We start from the raw sequence: 21,149 nt of genomic DNA, 5'->3' as shown, positions 1-21,149 counted from the left end.
ATCTTGGGAGCTTGACTTCAGTTAATATTTGTGGAGTACTTTGGAATCATAATCTTGCTTGAGAATAGACACACCTATCTTTTAATTCAGTGTCAACACAGAATCATTAAGGTTGGAAGGGACCTCTTGAGATCATCTAGTCCAACCCCCTTGACAGCTAGGTTGTCCAGGATCGTCTTGAATTGGTTCCTGAATATCTCCACAGGTGGAGACTCCACAAACTCTCCGGGCAACCTGCTCCAGTGTTTGACCACCCTTACAGTAAAAAAGTGTTTTCTTGCCTTCCCACCAACATTTAAATAGCATCTTCATTAAAGGCAAGTTGCATATTGAAAATAGCTTTCTAATTAAAAAAAAAAGACAAAAAAAAAAATACGGAGATGTACAAGCTAAGATTAATCTCAGCATTATCTTGGTACAGAAATTCAACAATTTTTGGATTGAAAGTATTTTGGAACCTACTGGATCTAATTTTTCTGTTTTCTAAGCATTCTCATCCAGTTACTCTACAAGCCTGAGATGTCTCCTCTGGGAGACTTATTGTTGCTATGTTTGTATACAGAGTTCATTGTTTCAAGTGCTCTGCAAGTCAGATTAATTAAAATATTCATTTTGTTTATTTCACTGCTGCTGAATCAAGGCAGACCTACATCTTGTAAGAATATAAGTACTTTACACTTCTACTTTTAGAGCACATTCCACACAAAGTAGTTGATTTTCCTCATAGGGACCAATTATAAAATATGAAGGAAAATGACACTTATTTACTGATATTGAACCTTTAAAAAGGCCAGCAGAAACAGTAACAGAGGAAAGATACTACTAATTTTTGACTCCTCGCGGAAGCTGATAATGATATACATATTCATAGTGTTTTTGTTAGAACACTGATACACATTGGAGAACTTCAGTAAGTTTAAACGTTCATTTAAATCTGTTTCTTTTCTCTCTGTAAACTAGCTGTGAACTGTGACCAGAGAGTCTTAGATCTTCTTCAGCTTGGTTTTCCACTCTTTACTCTTTTGCTTTCATGGCTCAAAAGAGGAACAATAGCCTTGCTGTTGCTCAACTGTTCCTGTTCCTGACAGGCTTAGGAATAGGTGTTCCATGTGCAAAGAGGTAGCAGAGATATTTGCAAGTATTTACAAACAGGATTGCAGGAACTGCCCTTAATCACAGAACTGGAATCACCAACGGCTATGCTAACAGTGAGGATTTCCTTTCTCAAGACTGAGGAAGGAAAGCAAGCAGTATTACTACCGACAAAGGATTTTCTTTTGGTTTTAGGTAATGTTGTGTTCTGGATAACAGGAATAATTTGTTTTTTTCATTGATGTTTTGGGGGCATTCCTTTTTACATAGAGTACTTAAAGTGGTCAACTTAGTTTGGCATAGTATTACATAGTTTATCACTGATTTTAGTTAAAGCAGATTTTCGTTTCAGTGTTAGTAACACACCATATTAAGTCATATCCAATAAAATCAAATAATAATATAACTGTTCTGCTTAAATAAATGCCATCTTCACACTTAAATCTGTGATATCCTAACAGTCCTGAGACTTTCTTGTACTCAGCACTCTGGAAAACTGTATATATGGCTGTTCACTGTGACACAGCCAAGTGGAAGACAGACAATGACGCAAAGGCAAACATTGGAGTGAAGAAACTACTGGAACAGCCACTAGAAGCTATCAAGTAAATAAATTCCATACACAACCTGGGACTAAGCTTTTAAATTAGTTAACAATGGGATCTTCTTGCAAATTTAGACCTGAATATCCTTCTATTACATACCTTCAAAGATAAATATTAACCTTCATATCTTCTGCTGTCACAAAGAAGCTTCTATCACCCAGCTGTTTTTTTTTTAAAGGTTACACTTTCAAGAACCACAGCCTATGACTCTGAAAGTCTCAATACTTACTGGTGGTGCAGTACCAGAGGATACAGTAACATGAAAATGGCTTTACAGTTTGATTAATCACACCTGAATTAACTTTGCAGAGTTTGAATGGTATGGATTAAATTAAGCACAAAGCCATGCACTCAGCAATAACACTGAGCAGATGCTTATTAATTGAACAATTGCACTTGATGACTCTGAATGAAACAATGAAATGGGAATTCTTTCTTTAAAAAAGAAAAGAAAGCAATATGTAGTCACATAACTGAAGACCTTTACAAAATGCATAATCTCGAAATGGGTCAAATAAAACCATGCAGCAAATCCATCTTTGATTGCTTGATTCTGCATATTTAATATTCTTTTAAAACAAACTTAGTAAACATAGTTTTTCACGGTTTCCAAAAAAAATCAAGTACAGATGTAATAGTAATCAAATAGCTTATGATTAGAGTTGGAATCTATCCTACAATCAATTCAGGTAACAGAATATACATATATATGTGTATATATATTCATATATATTAACAGCTTTTATCCTTGTATGTGGACTTGGAGCACCCTAATGATGTCACAAATTCCTGCTGAGTAAGGGAATACAGAACCTGAAGACTCTTGGGATTTCAAATTATCCCACATTTCTGGGTGCAAATTTCGAGAAGTCTCCTGTAGAGTCCTTCCCACTAATTTTAGATTTCAGCCCCTTGTTACAACATGGCTTTATTCAAGTCATCATTCAAATTATTATAGCCATAACAAATATAAAAAACTACATCTGAACAACAGACTAGAACTTAATTTAGATTGATCTCTATTGTTAAGTAGCCTGTTTTTCAATAATTCTTACTGATTATGTACATTATGAGAATAAGTTTCATGTAATAACAGGCATACATTACAATAATATTTTGCAGTCCTCCATTATGGCATGATCACTGTACGAACAGTCAAAGTTTGTAAAAGCATTTATGATTACAATATTAATGTGCTCAGTGTGGCTGGTGAGAAATGCCATTTTGTGATGAGGAAACTCAGGCACAAACAGTACAGCAATTTGCAGAAGAGTATGCAATAACCTTTGGCAGGTATATAAACCACAGATCCTCTCACTCCTCTTACAAGACAATCATTCTAAATGCATTCATTGATCTGTGTATGTTAGACACCCTTAGTGTAACTTTCTCATTCAATGGCACAGAGAAAAAAAAAAGCCTAATATTTATTTTGATAGATTTTTATAGAAAATTCTTCATAAATTCCAAACCATACTTGAAGACAGTTAAGTGAAAAACTGTACTAGAAGGAATTTTGTCTAAGCATTAGAAAATGAAGCTTTAAAAGCAACCACACGAACAGAGTCTTTTGAGAAGTGATTCAGAGGCAGAAACTGTGGGCAAATTGGATTCTTGCTAAAAGAGAACGGTATTATTTCAAATGCTCATTTTCTAAGTAACTGAAATAATGTTAATTCTACAATAAATTGCAAAATAAACTTTTATGATATTTTAAATTTGTAATTTTGTGGGGTTTTTCACATTTTTCTTTATAGTCAATTCACATTTTTAAATTTATGTTTCCTTAGGGTAAACTATATTATATTAAGGCATTATCACAGAGGAAGTTGCTGCCCATTTTTTTCTAGCTAATGTTACAGGGAAAAAATTAGTCTACAAAGAATAAAAAAAGTTTCAATATTTCTTTTAACATTCTTTAAAACTGTTTTCTTTACTTCTCTCATCTTTTTTGTATTCCTGGTTATTATACCGTACCATGCCATGCACATGCCTCTTTCCTTTAATTACTTTTTGTACTTACTTGTTCATCCACATTTTTACTGCCTGTTGCTAAGCAACATGCATAACATTAGGATATATATTCATTTGTCTTTGAACATGTTCTACTTCTAATTTGTGTCATTCCTTTTCCAATACTTTATCCCACTCAGTGTTGCTGTTGATTTCCACATTTTTTCACACCTTGTTCAGAGTAACTTGCCTAAGAATATCTATACAATTTTTAAAATAATTCCTAAACAGCCAATATAGTTTTAATACTCAATGTTGATGCTCTTTTTTCATTTTTATCTCTATTTAATTAAAAAAAAAAAAAGATGATACAGAAAATATTCTGTATAAAGAAATGTATCTGTTAACTTGGGCAGAGGTATGAAGTCAAGAATAGAAGAGAGAGAAAGGCTACCAAAAATCGACCCGCAGGGAGGGCAAAAGACGACATGAGTTAGCATCTAAGATGGACCTTGTTTCATAAATATGGCAGCGTCTTGGAGGTAGAGAAAAGTGTAAATTTGAAGTAGTTAAGACACAGGAGCAAATGTAGGACTTAAAATGCAGAATATCTTGGATAAACCAATTACTTCAGCAATTAGGAAATGGAAGGCTTTGGTCCTGTATGTTTCTTGAAAGCACACACAGAATAGGAAACAGGTTAACTTTAGTAAGCTTTCTCTGAAAGATTTGTAAGACTTACTATGTAGACATCACAGGTGTCTACCTTTAAAGGTTCATATTAACATCAAAAACTGAAAAAGCTTCGTTATAAACTATTATAGAATATGAAAGAAATTCAACCACCTGCCATCCTTCAGCCTCCCCTAACTCTATTCATTTTTGTTCTCTTACATTCTTTCAGAGTCATGGAATATTTTAATAAATTCTCTTCAAAAAGCCAGACAGGGTTATGGCAGGGAAGAAAGGGGTTAATAATGTCCTAAGGAATTAGCCTTGCCAAATAACAGATGCTGTCAGCATCAATCCAATTTTCTCTTTCAGAAAAAAAAATTACATAGAGGAGCAGAAACAAAATGTTTAATGAGTAGAGAAATAATGAATCTAGTCTTCTATAGATTTGCTTCATCTACCTACCACAATAACCTGATTCCTCAGTGACTCCTCACTCACAAAACTTCCAATTCTCTTCATGCTTCTCCCTTTTCCTTTTCCTTTTCCTTTTCCTTTTCCTTGTTGTTTGGCTGAATAAGAGGCAGTATGCCACAACTGACTGAAGCTTTATGTATGTTTAAAAACTACATGTATGTAAAAATTGAGTAAATACAGGCTTAACAGATAACCTGCTTCTATTTCTCAGAATGAGTAAATAGCATGTTTTCTGCCTCAGCTGGAAAAAACCACATGTTGCTAAAATTTTAAGTTCTAGAAACTATTTGTCTCCATGTCCTGGTTTCGGCTGGGATAGAGTTAAATTTCTTCCTAGTGCTGTGTTTTGGATGTAGTATGAGAAGAATGTTGATAACACACCGGTATTTCTAGTTGTTGGACTAAACTTTTCAAGGACTTTTCAGCTTCCCATGCTCTGCCAGGTGCACAAGCATAGCCAGGACAGCTAACACAACTGGCCAATGGGGTATTTCATACCATATGACGTCATGCTCAGTATATTTAATGGAGTTAAATCCAGTTGGCAGCTGGTCACGAGCGGTGTTCCCCAGGGCTCAGTTTTGGGGCCGGTCTTGTTCAATATCTTTATCAATGATCTGAATGAGGGTATTGAGTGCTCCCTCAGTCAGTTTGCAGATGACACCAAGCTGGGCAGGAGTGTTGATCTGCTGGAGGGTAGGAAGGCTCTGCAGAGGGACCTGGACAGGCTGGATTGATGGGCCGAGGCCAACTAAATGAGATTCAACAAGGCCAAGTGCCAGGTCCTGCACTTCGGCCACAACAACCCCATGCAATGCTACAGGCTTGGGGAAGAGTGGCTGGAAAGATGCCCAGAGGAAAAGGACCTCGGGGTGCTGGTTGACAGCCGGCTGAACATGAACCAGCAGTGTGCCCAGGTGGCCAAGAAGGCCAACGGCATCCTGGCCTGTATCAGAAATAGCGTGGCCAGCAGGAGCAGGGAGGTGATCATGCCCCTGTACTCGGCACTGGTGAGGCTGCATCTCAAATACTGTGTTCAGTTTTGGGCCCCTCACTACAAGAAGGACATGGAGGTGCTGGAGCGTGTCCAGAGAAGGGCAACGAAGCTGGTGAAGGGCCTGGAGCACAAGTCTGATGAGGAGCGGCTGAGGGAACTGGGACTGTTTAGTCTGGAGAAGAGGAGGCTCATCGCTCATCACGCTCTACAACTACCTGAGAGGAGGTTGTAGCGAGGTGGGTATTGGTCTCTTCTCCCAAGTAACAAGCGATAGGACGAGAGGAAATGGCCTCAAGTTGTGCCAAGGGAGGTTTAGATTGGACATTAGGAAAAATTTCTTTACTGAGAGAGTGGTCAGGCCTTGGAACAGGCTGCCCAGGGAAGTGGTTGAGTCACCATCCCTGGAAGTATTTAAAAGACGTGTAGATGAGGTGCTTAGGGACATAGTTTAGTGGGCATGGTGGTGTTGGGTTGACGGTTGGACTTGATGATCTTAGAGGTCTTTTTCAACCTGAACGATTCTAATGATTCAAATATAAATAGGAAGCATGGTCCAGGAAGTAGCGATCGCAGCTTGGTTATCCGTCAGCGGGTGGTGAGCAATTGCATTGTGCATCCCTCATGTTGTATATTCTACCATTATTATTATTATTATTATTATTATTATTATTATTATTATCCCTTCTTCTTCTGTTCTATTAAACTGTCTTTATCTCAATCCACAAATATTTTTTTTTTCCCGATTCTCTCCCCCATCCCACTGTGGAGGGAGGGAGGGAGTGAGCGGCTTTGTGGTGTTTGGCTGCCTGCTGGGTTAAACCACAATACTCCCGTTTGGTTGAAATTGGCCAATATATTAAAAATAATTAAGGCAGGATACACAGAAAGGGTGAATGCATACGACCTATTTCCCTAGAAAACCAGAATGGTATATGATGAAATAAAAAATAGGAGTAGTATTGATCAAAAGTCGCCATATAGAATGAAAAGTCAAGGTGTCAACCTACTCCAGAGTAGGGAGCATATTGTAATTCACTTCAGCTACCTGTTCTTAAGTCTTTCTTCTACATGTCAGCACATACATGATGCCTTCAAAAGACCTCTAACTCTGCGCAGAACTATACAATAAAGAATGACTTCTTAAATCAAAACTATATTAAAGCACTGACAAAAGTATTCTGTACCCCTCTGTGAAAGTGCCAAATGGCACCATCAACAGGCAATGCACAAGATAAGTGTTTCCTTAACGGCAGTTATATGATATGTCAGTCTTGAATCACTCTTTTGACACAAAGGAGAAAGCTTTATTCTTTGGCATGGAACTTTTTTTCCCATTTACCCCAAAATTCTTGTTCCATTTTATACATGTCTTCGTAGGACTAAGAAAGAATTAAAAGGGGTGAGGAGGAAGGGAGGAGAAATCAATAGTTCCATCAATATAAGAATTTCTCCTAAGATTTCTTTTAATATATGATATCATTCATACACAAAGCACGATTTAGTCCATGTCCATGTTCTACCGATTGCCCTCCTTTTCCCAAGATTTCTATGAATCTATAATGTCAACAAACTTTAAATAAAGCATTCTACTTTCCCCATCTTACATGTTAGGCCTCTGGCACTTACTGAAAAAGCAGAGATATAAGAGGGGTTTTTACTTATTTCTCTGCAAACTGTTTAAATAGGAATCTCTTTGTTCACACTATTTTTCATTGTTTCACTTTGGCTTTTGCCAACTTCTCTGTTCTGCTGTATTTGAGGATGACATCTCGAACCAAAATAAACGTGTGCTTTTCTTCATTGTTATTCCCTGCAAAGCAGGCCCTGCATATACTGGCCAACAAACTCTTCCTAGACCATCAGGAACCATTGCCAGCACCAGCCTCAGCAAACAAGCCAACCAGATCAGAGACCCCGTATCTCTCTGGTCACCAAAGGTAAATCACAGTTGTTCCTGGTTGTGGCTGGACATCTGCCACCTTGCTGAAGTTGCAGAAGGTTGAACCAATTTAACCTGAATGACCCTAAAGTCTATCAAGAATGCTTCATGATTCCCCATTAAAGATGCAGTAGTAGGTAATAGTTCCTCTAATGTCTAAAAGGCCTCCTACTATCAAGACATGAGACTATGAAAGGATTCACATGAGACTAGGAGGCTGTATATGGTAACTTATTACATTGCAAGGTATGCAGATTTTAAATGCAATAACATTATATGCACTAAATAAGCAGCAAATGTATGTATGTGCCTCTGTAGGCTTCACTATACATTCAGTTCAGCAAGATAACATTGTTTCAATTCATGCCAGTGAAAAAATCCTAATCATGTTTCATAACCAGATTAAGAACTTTTTATAAATTTTTATGGGATTGCTACCAGATTTCTTGACATTTTTACTTGAGCTCTGGACTTAAATTAGCATTTGTTGCTACCAAAAACTATATTAACTGAAGAACAGAAAGAAGTTATTTCCAACTTCTGTGTAGGTACTTAGGTTTTCCACCCCTAAAAGTGAAAGTGTAAAACAATATAGAAGACAAAAATGTCCAAACTATTACAAGCTGTTACTATGGAGAACAGTTAACATGTAAGAACAGTATTTTCCAGACCCATTAAATTCTAACTACTGACACTGCTTGGGGGAAATCAATGATTTCTGAACACCAATAATATTAATCACTTGACTTCAGAAGCTATAGTCGCTAAAATTCATACCCTCCTCAGTTATCTTTAGGCATACATGTGAGGCATGACCGTTGTTTACTTTCTTCTAAATGAAGGACATCAGCAAATACAAAAGGAAATTCACTACTAGAAGGGGCCGACTATGAAAAGCTTCCAGTCCCAAACAGTCAGGATTTTAAAAGTATGAAAAACAGAGGAATGGGTCTGTAAAACAATGGCTATGGTATATACATATATGAAAATAAGCATAACACACATTTACTAAAATCAATCTTCAGAAAAAAGAACAACACTAAGGTGAAGGCCGGAGAACAAATTAGTTAATTACAGTCTTGTTAATTAAATGCATCAGTGACTCCTTACTGACCTTTTTAACTAGATGACTCCAGACAAGACTCCATTTGAAGTGTTTATGAAGCACAGTTTGTGAGCATGAAAAAGTTAGGCTGAAGAATTTATTAACCTTCCTACATAAGAAGCCAGGAGGAAGAGAGTAAATAGTTTATATAATTCTTTCAAATAAAACTTGACATGCCCTTTAAAATTACATTAAAATGTTTAAATTTTTTCAGAATTATTATTTTTCACTATAGAATTAATATAAGGAAAAATTTATTAGGTCCTTAAATTGGAATAACACTCATGCTCAAAAATTCTATCACAGCATATTACGTATATTTATGCATAAGCAGAAGACAATACCACTATGTATTTATATTCACTAACTTAGGTAAAGAATTAACACCACATTTGGCATTGTAGTGCATACACCATATTAATGTTACTCATGGGAGAAAAACCCAGCGGATAAAGACCAATAGAAGGAAGAAGACAATTTGCTGCCAAGTTTGTGATTTAGATGTGTAAGCAAACAGCTTAGTATTTATTAGCTGAAGCAAGAGACATTGTCAGTTACAGTAGACAAGACAAATCAAAACTCTCTGTTGAGAAAACAAGGGTTGTTCATTCTCTCATTTCCTAAAATTATTTGATTCCAAAAGACATTAACAGTACTAGAAGTTTATAATCAGAGGACAAAGACACACACATAAAACACAGTAGATAGACTGACTAGGAATATACTAAAATAAAAAAATAAAAATCCTTAATACAAGATAGTTATAAAAGGATCATTATTTTTGCTTTGCTAAATATACTTACCAGTTAAATTACAGAGATCATTGATCAACTTCTCAACAGTAAAACTGCATTCTAACTATGGAATTTTGTTTACTTTCAGCAAAGACTCATAACTAGCATGGAGAATAAGACTTCAAACTATGAAGGACTTGAAATAATTTCTTTACCTGTTTCTGCAGGCTATTTGGCAATATGGAGTGATGGGTTACCTTGATAGAAAAATCTGAATTTGTTTCCCTATGCTTTTTTGAGTGTAAGAAATATGACCTCTGCATGTGTCTGAGCAATCCCAGGAATGTACTCTACTGCTTGCAAAGTGAACATGTATTCTGATGCCTTCGACTTACATAATTCTGACAACAGGCTTTCAATAGTCAGTCAATCAAGTAATTGATTGAAACATCATAACCCAGAAAAACTTTGGTTTTGTTGCAATTGGTTTGCAGTTCCCAAACCAATTCTTTCATAATTCCTATAAGTATCAAACTCTATAAAGAAAGCACTTTAACTGGTATAAGAGACTCTACAGGGGATAAAAACCACAACCTTATCTCGCTAGGAAGTCTTGGTGAATTCTGGATTGTTAGCAGAAATTTGGAATTGGTGAAGGAAAAGAGGACAATCTCTGCTTCCGAGCTAACCAACTGTCTGGACATCAGCAATGTCCTTTAAACTCTAAAGCCTACCGGTACTGGATTATTAACTTGGAGGAAAACATCCTGAAAGAGAAACAAATGATCCAAATTGTTGAATGAATTTCTCAGACATTAGTGTTTGTTAAACACATGCAAGGATTGGGAGTAGATTGAATACACCTGCGATACTCATACAGCATATACATGGCATCTCCCATATCAAGATAGAAAGATTATGTCATGCCAAGTAGTCTTAAAAGAGGACATAGAGCATTGGTGGTACATCAGATGTTGAGAAAAGGCTCTTCTGCTCATTTTGTCTTGTTAATATCTGGTCTGGATCCAAATATAAATAATAATGAGAAGAGGTCACATCAGGTTACTCAGATGCCATACACATGATGATAGAATTGGAAATGTAAACTTTCAACAGCCTTGGCTAGGCTGTGAAAATAAATAAATAAAAAGAATTTATTTAAGAGAGTCTATGTTCAATGCAGAGAATGCAATCACAGCTGTTGTACAATTCTAGGATACAGAACCTGGACAGGGACAGTTCCTGGTTGAAATGGAACTACGAGTTTCATATGGGAAACTAATAGTTTGAATTATTGAAAAGTTTCTAAAAAGTATGACATGATTCCTAGGAAAAAGAATGTTGTTCTACAGAAATATGGGGATAACAACAGCATATCTGACAAATAAACAATTTCCTCCCCCATTACCTGCCTATCACAGTGGGCATCATCAGACGTTCCAAATAAAGAATAATTATGGAGCACTTTACTCACTAACAAGTTTTTTTCCTATTCCTAGTTAATAACCAACATAGACAAAGAAAGAAAAATAGGAAAAAATAACTGTGAATAGGGATGGGGTGGGATGGGATGAAAGAATTAGAAATGATAGGACTTTAAAAGTCTAGAAATCGAAGACCAATGGGGTGAGAAATTGCCATGAAAGGTCTTTTTTGCAAAGGAAAAGAGAATTTAGTGTGAATCAATTACCTTTCCTACAACTGCTACAGTACACAAACACAGAGTGAAGAAATCTGAAGCCACAGTTTCTGGTCACGTCTGAGAGAAGGAAGTCTAGAGTGCGGCAATTAAGGCCTTTTCACACAAAGCTCTTTTCAAACAAAATAATAACAGAAGAGGGTATGTTTCTCCAGAATATGTGGCAGGTAAGTACTGAGAGCGCTCAAGGATGATATTAACAAAGGATTCTAAATGGCTAGCATTTTATTTAGAATATCTAAAAATTGTTCACAATGACAGGAAATGGAGTCCTCTTGACTCCACTGAATCAATGGATTGAATAGAGCTTTCCCTGTACCAACTCCCTGTGAATGACACTGAAGTTCTGTGTGAAAGCCACGTATGCTCTTTCTTACATTTAGAAGCACTGTATTTGTATGAGAAAAAGCAAGGAAAGGCATACAGACCACAAATCCACAGAAAGTTCGTTAAAAGAACTGGTTATGAAGTTAACAAAATCTGTTGATTCAAATTACCAACAATTCAACACTTTGAAATTTTATCCAGAGCACATCAATGAAGCCCTTTCAATCACTCTTTTAGCTATATTGTTCCATCACTAAATAGTGACACTAGCCAATCTTTGTTGGGAGAAAAAAACACCATTTATTGCTATCTTTTTGGCATAGGACACGTCTTACCTAACATAGCCTCAGGTCTGATGCGGACCACTGACCCACATAATGATAGTAATCCAACTCCATCTCATTCAGAAGAATCTTTTGCTTTGGCACACTGACTTCTTTTTTATCATTCCAGTTTGTGTTCTATGACAGGTGCATACATTTCTGAGTGTTGAGATCATTTTCCAAAAACATTAAGGATAGTCAGTTCCATATCTCTATCTAACTGAGATATATGCCACAGGTCTTAAAACTGTGGAGGTGTTGCGTTCTCAAAATGTCCTCAGCACCCAGAGAAACATAGCTCATTTCTCTAAGATGAAGAGAACTCCTCAGGTTCTGGAATCTACTGCCTCTCATACGTATTGCTATTTGCTCAGTGGTAACTCACAAGATCTTTGGGAAACAAACAGTATTTTGCTTAGCATTTGTGTATCACCTAGTGCAATGTGTGACCCTAGTCCTTAGTTAAGTCTCTCAAGTGCTACTGAATGTCCTGTGACTTCTGAGGTTCTTGTGCTGTAACAGAAATCACAGAAGCATAGAATCATACAAAACTATGGGTTGGAAGGGACCTCTGCAGACCACCTGGTTATGTTGAAAGTAGGGCCTTAGATTAGGTTACTCGGGGCCCTGTCAAACTGAGCATTGAATATTTCCCAGAAGGGAGATTCCATCACTTCTCTAGGTAGCCAAATTCAACGTTAATTCTCCTCAACAATGAAGATTTTTTTTCCCATATTCAGACAGAATGTCCCCTGACACAACTTGTACACATTGCCTCTTGTCATGGTACATTGTTGTGCTATGCTGGGGCCTTTTTTATGATCATATGAATTTGTGTACTGAAGACTCCTCTTCTGTAGTATCATTGATGTACCAAAACCCAAGATGCAGCACATGCTCAAGGGTATCTGTAATCTTATTTTTTCTAGGATTCCATGATTAAAAGGGAATCTTCTCTTGTCATCAAACTTATTTTAAGAGAATTCGCACAATGTACAAAACATTTGGAGAAAAAATTCAGTGGATACATTTTAAAAATTCAGAAATCATCTTAGATTATTAAATCTTTCAGGATTTATGGCATTATGCTTTTCAAACTTCTGAGGGAAATATTACAAAAAAAGAACACAATAGTTATAAATCATACTAAACAAATAATTCTGTGAAGAGTTGAGCTAATGATGCCTGATTTCCTGTAGATTTGCATCTTATGATTGACTGACTTTAGAGTCTATGATGAAATCTTTGTCTGAAGCTTCTCTGCAGTTGGGCCTTTATAAGGTCTTGCTTCCATGTAGGCTCTATGAGGCCTTTAAGATTCATTAATTCACATAACAACCCTTTCCTCTGTTGGGGGCACTTACAGCACCTCTCTCTTTTTCTTTGTTCATTTATTCTTATGAAATTTGCAGAAATCCAATTATGTATTTGATCTCAGCTCTTTGTGATACTTCACTGAAACCAGTCGGTAAGACCCAAAGGTATCAGTGAGAGGACACCCATTATCCTACAAGCCTTGTAAGAAGTCCGTTAAAAAACTCACAGAAATTCTTGTAAAGCTGAGACACGAACACTTTTATAAACTTTGTCCAATTCAGGAATATAAGGATTACTAAGAGCATATACATAATTTAAATGCTATTAATAATATTTTATCCTTAATTTAAACAAAATACTAAAGATGAAGTAAAGGGACACTGTGCAGCTATATCATAAACAGTACATGCTGCCAATTAACTTGAGCGTTTATTAAATCAAGTAATAACCTAGTCTGTCATGTTAAAAACAAGCACTGTCATCAGGTATTTCTTGAAACTAGCTATTCATTTAAGTTTTGTTAGGATGTAATATTACAATATTCCCTTTTCAATTGTGTTGCAATTCTGATGCTGACTAGTTTTCTCAAAATGCAGCAGAGATTGTAAGAAAAAAGAACAAAATCTAAACTCAAAGAAAACTACCTAACAATTTGACAGGAGGCTGTTCTTTTATTATGGTTCATTTTTATTTTTGTCACAGTTTTTTCCCGCTACAAAGGGACCACAGACTTGCAAACTTCTTTGCTACTGCAAAGAGTTATTGCTATTTATATTATCTATTATTCATACTATTCATACTGTACTATTCTACAATATTCAATTCATTTTTGCCCCATTCTTTAATAATACTGATAGACCTTGGGCTGCCCAGTCCCCTGAGTCAGAGGACCACGAGTGTGGGAACGGTGGCTTTCCATTTGTGGACACTGAAATTGTAAGGGACCAGCTGTATCAGCTGAATGTTCACAAGTCCATGGGGCCTGATGGGATTCATCCAAGTTCTGAAGGAGCTAGAGGATGTTATGGCAGCACCTCTCTCGATCATCTACCAAAGGTCTTGGGAGTCCGGGGAGGTCCCTGCTGACTGGAAGCTAGCCAATGTTATTCCAATCTACAAAAAGAGCGTGAGGGAAGACCCAGGGAACTACAGACCTGTTAATCCAGTTTTCCAGGAACCTCAGTTTCTGGAAAAATTATGGAGAAGATCATACTGGGTACTACTGAATAGCATTTAAAGAATAATGCAACCATCAGGCACAGTCAACATGGGTTCACAAAAGGAAAGTCCCGTTTAACTACTCTGATATCCTTCTATGACGAGGTCACCCACTCAGTGGATGAAGGGAAGACGGTGGATGCAGTTTTTCTGGATTTTAGTAAGGCTTTTGATTCTGTCCCTCACAGCATCCATCTGGACGAGTTGTCCAACTGTGGGATGAGTGGGTTTATGGTGCGCTGGGTGAAGAACTGGCTGAAGGGCAGAGCTCAAAGGATTGTAGTGAATGGGGCTACATCTCGCTGGCGACCGGTCACCAGTGGTGTTCCTCAGGGTTCAATTTGCTCAGGCCAGTTCTGTTCAATATATTTATCAATGATCTGGATGCAGGAGTTGAATGCACCATTAGCAAGTTTGCTGATGATACCAAACCGGGAGGTGCTGTTGACTCTCTTGAAGGTCAGGACGCCTTGCAGAGGGATCTAGATCGATTGGAGCATTAGGTGATGATTAATGGGATAAAGTTTAACAAGCCAAAATGCTGGATCCTGCACCTAGGACGGAGTAATGCCAGGCACAGGTATAAATTGGGAGAGGAGTGCCTGGAGAGCAGCCCTTCGGAAAGGGATCTGGGGGTGCTGGCTGACAGCAGGCTCAATAGGAGTCAGCAGTGTGCCCGGGCAGCCAAGAGGGCAAACCGCATCCTGGGGGGCATCAAACACAGCATAACCAGCCCGTCAAAAGAGGTGATTACCCCGCTGTATTCAGCGTTGGTGCGCCCTCACCTTGAATACTGTGTGCAGCTCTGGGCCCCACAATTTAAGAAGGATGTGAAGGTCCTTGAATACAGCCAGAGGAGGGCAACAAAGCTGGTGAAAGGGCTGGAAGGAATGTCCTCTGAGGAGCAGCTAAGGACTTTGGGTTTGTCTGGTTTGGAGAGAAGGAGGCTGAGGGGCAACCTCATTGCTCTCTCCAGCTTCCTGAGGAGAAGAAGTGGAGAGGGAGGTGCTGATCTCTTCTCCCTGGGATCCAGTGATAGGACGCATGGGAATGGTTCAAAGCTGCACCAGGGGAGGTTTAGACCGGATATTAGGAAGCATTTCTTTACAGAGAGGGTGGTCAAACACTGGAACAGGCTTCCTAGAGAGGTGGTCGATGCCTCAAGCCTGTCAGTGTTTAAGAGGCATTTGGACAATGCCCTTAACAACATGCTTTAACTTTTGGTCAGCCCTGAATTGGTCAGGCAGTTGGACTAGATGATCACTGTAGGTCTCTTCCAACTGAAATAGTCTATTCTATTCTATTCTATTCTATTCTATTGACTAAAGTAAAAAAAATTCAAACATATCTGGTTTTCAGTCTATCAGCATACATGACAGATTACACTTCAAATAAAAGATGCAGTTTATTTTGAAAAAAATCTTTTATTCTTAACACTAGAGAAAAATCTACTTTTAATAAAAAGTATGCTCTGAAAGAGTTTAAGGAACATTTTCCCCTTCAGGGTAGAGGTTCAGCTTTGGATGAAAATGAACAAGAATTATTGTCATCTAATGGCTGTTTAATAGTCTACTTGAAATGAGTTTGGTGGGGTCAGTCTTTTTCCCAGTTTCTATCATCCAATGCAATTAAAAAATAATCAGCATCTGTGTAGGTAGTTCCTGTAAAGAGATCACCAAACTGAATAAACATAAGCTACTGCTAAAAGAACTGATTCACATTTGAGGCAAGTTGGCAGGTGAGAAAAAAGATATCTGCGCTGCTATTATCCCAGATGTTATTCATAATTAAAAAAAAATTAATCTTTGATGTTTTGAATTTGGTCTATTTTATAGCTGCCACATTCTAATATTTTTAATTATATGTCACAGTTTTATCCCATCTGAAAGAAACTGTCTTTAAAAGAGAGCCCCGAGGATATGACCAGCTAAGCACTTATTGTGGCATTAACACATTTTAATAAGTTGTATTACCATGGATGTATTATGGTAATTGACCACGTGCATATCCCTACTCCACGGCAATGCAAAATAAAATGGATTCCTGTGAACTAAGAATGGTTTATGTTAAAACAATTTACTGTGCACTTCGAGGACCGATGAAAGAAGGCCAGCGTGAACAGCAGGAGTGAAAACTAAGAGGCATGAACCAGTGACTTATTTAAATTTGCTAACATAATTGCAAATACTTGTTTGGACATATCCTCAAAAATAGGAAAAGCACAAATTTTTAATTTAAAAACTAACTTCATTTAAATTACTAACTTTCAAAAATATTTTAAGATTTATTTCATGTGGTATTTTTTCCCAAATTAGAAAAAAGTATGTTGAACTATTTAGCAGGAATGAGCGTGTAAATGTGCAGCATATTGTATAACACTCGCATGCTAGGTTTTGCTCTCAAATCTGCAAAAATTCATATGTGTGCTTGTCAATTGTTTTAGCAGTCCCTTTCTCTTCGGATAAAGTGATATACACAAAAAAGTTCAAAATTTTAAATTAATTTTCTGTAGGATTGGGAAAATAGATAGACCTGGGTCATATCCACAAGAAATGCTATTTAAAATTTTTGTTAGGATGATTTGGTGTTAGATTTATTTATAGTGAAAGCTCCATGCTTTCACTAGATGTGAAATAGATGTATAACGGCTTACTGCTCCGTAGGAAGAGTATTCCCATTTCCTGCAGGATTTAGCTAGTGATGTTTTTTATTAGACAAGTGCTAGAACAAATGAATAATTTCAATTTACAGTAGTGTACTAGGTCTGGCTAGGATGGAGTTAATTTTCTTCACAGCAGCACAAATGATGCTGTGTTTTGGATCTGTGACTAGAACAGTGTTAATAACACACCAGTGTTTCGGCTACTGCTGAGCAGTGCTTGCACAGCCTCCAGGCTTTCTTTTTGCCACTCGGTTCCCCTAGTGAGTAGACTGGAGGTGGACAAGAAGTTAGGAGGGAACACAGCTGGGACAGCTTACCCAAACTGACCAAAGGGATGTTCCATACCATGTGAATTTGTTGCTCATGCTGTAAAGAGACTTATGATATCACCTATTGTTGCAATAAAAGAAAGGCTGAGACAGTTGAGGCCATTCAGCCTGGAGAAGGCTCCAGGGAGACCTTATTGTGGCCTTGCAATATATAAAGGGGGCTTATAAGAAAGATGGAGAGAGACTTTTCACCAAGGCCTGTAGTGACAGGACAGGGGCAACAGTTTTAAAATGAAAGAGGGTAGATTTAGATTGGCTATAAGGAAGAAATGTTTTACAGTGAGGGTGGTGAGACACTGGAACAGGTTGCCCAGAGAAGTTGTGGATGCCCTATCATTGGAAGTGTTCAAGGTCAGGTTGGACGGGGCTTTGAACAACCTGACCTAGTGAAATAAGTGGCAGGGGGGTTGGCCTAGACAATCTTTAAAGGTTCCTTCCAACCCATGCTCAGCAATAAAAGCTTGGGGAAAGGATGAGGAAGGAGGGGATGTTTGTGGTTATGGTATTTTATTTTCCCAAGTAACCATTAGGTGTGCTGCTTTCCAGGAAGTGGCTAAATATCTGCCTGCCGATGAGAAGTAGTGAATAAATTCCATATTCTGTTTTGCTTGCATGTGCAGCTTTGCTTCACTGGTTAAAGTGTCCGTATCTCAACCCACAAGTTTTCTTGCTCTTGCTGTTCTGATTCTCTCCTCCATCCCACTGTGGGGGCAGTTAGTGAGTGACTGGGTGGGTATTTAATTGCTGGCCAGGGTCAACCCACCACAAATAGCGAAGTATGTTGTTAAGTAATTGGATTACAAAATTGGTAACAGACTTATAGATAGGAAAAACAAACCAAAACTCATTATTAATATTACCCAAAAGATACATCTATCTTTAGGTGTTAACTCAGGATTCTCCACAAAATGTTTTTAACCATACATGTTTTCTTGCAAAGTATCACCCCATTTAGGCAGAACCTGGGACACATACAGCCTTAATTGTGTATTGGTTCCCTGTGTAGTGCATCATCAAATACGTACTGCCTTGAAAAAGAAGAACTTGTGTTAGGGTACAGCTTCTCAATGTAAAAATAATTCAGTTTGACTCTTGTCAACACCCTGAACACCCTTAGTACTTTTTTAGATTAATTATGAGGATCTCTTTTTTTTTTTCAGTTCCTCTCATTTCTTATCTCACAAGAGTGAAACAGAGTGGGTATTGTAAGACAGCTGTTGGATTTTTGTCCACCTCACAAATGCCAGCTAACGACAGGTAGAATCTGTTGGATTATTTTTACTTTCTGTCTTCCTAGAGTGAGATACTGGTTACAGAAAAACATTCTTAACTCCAGTCCCTGATAGGAGATAGTAAATAAAGATGCTGAGCCAGGTCCTTACACTTTGATGTTCAGTCTGGTTTACCATCTTCTTTTACCAGTTTTAGGGCAATGATATATTATTAGGGGGCATGGGACAAGCTTTTAACCTATGATTTGAAAAAAAAAAAAATACATACACGGATAGGCATTTTTTCTATTAGAGATGGTTCTCAAAAGATAAGGAAAAAGACTTGTATAGGTGATTAAGTGTGATAATACGAAAGGCTGCAAGACAGTTGCTTAAGAAACAAGAACAACAAAGGAATAAACTACTGCAGGCATCACCAGAGCTGGAATGACATTGTACTGTGTACTATGTCTCCATGGCAACTAGCCATAGGAAGATGAATGTCTCATATTCACTGTGCTCTGCAGTACATGTCTATAAATCAAACTTGCATAAAAGAGCATAAGATTTCTTCCATGGGGTGGGTCTGAAAAACAGGTTATTTTCTCATTACTGGATAATTACATGAAAGAAATACGAGACAATTAGGTCATTTTTCGTATGGAAAGTACCAATACATACAAAAGTACTAATATACCTCTAGTGTGTGATCCTATCAATCTAAAGGCACAGCAGCATAAAATGCAGATCATGAACGCCTTCTTTTCTTCCTTAAGATTTGATTTATGCTTGCTAGCTTTAAAAACTGTATGAGAATTTTCTGTCCACTTTTGGTTTCTAAGACATTTTTCATCATTTATATGTTCACTCACATTCACATGTGATTGGTTTTCAGCTTACTTCTGTTACTATTTCCATTATCATGGTTTAAGGATTTAGCATACAAATAACCTATTCTTTCTAAACAAATGGTACAGCTAAGACAAATATTTTCTCAGCAGCAGTAATTAATAATATTGTATAATTCAAATATGACATTCATCTTCACAACAAAAAAGGAAAACAGTACTTGAAATATTTTTTTAAGAATTTGAATCCCACTTTAAAAGACAACATGTTCACTTACAGACAGCCATTTGTCACAAATTATTATTGCAAAGGACTTGTCACATTTTATATCCATGTAGCTACATGCAGAACAGCAGCATTATTATAAAAAAATTCCTGTGTGTGCTACCCATTACAAAAAGCCCCATCATGAAAGAACATATCATCAGACCATTAACCTTAGCAGGTACTTCGCAACTCCTGTGTCGAGAATGTTTGAGTTTTTATGGTACGACGGCATTTTAATCAGCTGCACACCAGGTGCATGATAAGCACTTGAGCATTTTGTTCAATACAACTGCAATATTAGCTCAGAAACAATAAATGTTATGCTACTGTTCAGGCAAGATTATGGTCAGTTAATACAATCAAATATAAATGGAAAAGTCACCCACATTTTGCAAACTTTAGCAGCAGCTACATGCAGTATATCACTGACATTTGTAAGAAAACAATCCCGCAGGAGAAAGAACGTCTACATTAAATATTATTTTATCAGTATGGGATATATTTATGTGTGGTCCTATTCCCATGGAATTAAAAAAAAACACCAAACCACCTACTTACTATACTTAGAAACACTAGTGAATGAGGTATCTTTTTTCTTTCATAAAATAGAGCATTTAACAACACCACTCCATCCTGAAGCTCTATTACCAATTCAAATTAATTCACTACATCTTTACAGATTTATAAAAGGATATACAATGTTAAAGTAAAGCAGAGAGATTAACTGTATGTTTCATAGCCCTGTATTCCAGTAAATATAGTACAGCCATTGCTAACAACAGGCCTCAAACTCTGTACTGAGTTTGCAAGGTCTGAGGACTGAGGCTTGTCAGACTTAGTCTGAACTTGCTTGACCTGCCTGGAGATTTTACTTGCTTTATCTGTAACAGCAGTTCTTTTAAGGACCAGGTGGCTATGTCTAATTTGTTCTTCTTACCTTTATACAGTATAAACATAGCTTTATACAGACAGTAGTAACAAGAATTTCTTCTATGTAAAATGAAATATTTATGAGTTTAAGATAATGATGTAGGGAAATATAGACCCAGCATGATAGCAGAGGCTTTCAGATGTAAAGATACAGCATGTAGAGTAGAGGAGTACAGGGATGGGATGTTAAGATAGAGGGCATAGGCTAACACTGGAGGACCAAGAGTATAAACAACTCGCCAATAGTGAATTAAAGAAATGTAGACACAGGAGCTGGGCAAAAGTGGTTTTATGGATGACAAAGAGAGCAAGGAACAAGTATCTAAAATATGTAATATGTGCCGTGTATAGTAAATTTGGATGCAATATGGGTTTGCAGACCGATGAAGAGAGGAAGGTATAAACTGTGTTGGAAAACATATAAAAATGATCCAAAGTGGATG

The sequence above is a fragment of the Calonectris borealis genome, chromosome 5 (assembly GCF_964195595.1).
Source record: "Calonectris borealis chromosome 5, bCalBor7.hap1.2, whole genome shotgun sequence".
Taxonomy (NCBI): Eukaryota; Metazoa; Chordata; class Aves; order Procellariiformes; family Procellariidae; genus Calonectris; species Calonectris borealis.
This window is presented reverse-complemented; position numbering follows the sequence as displayed.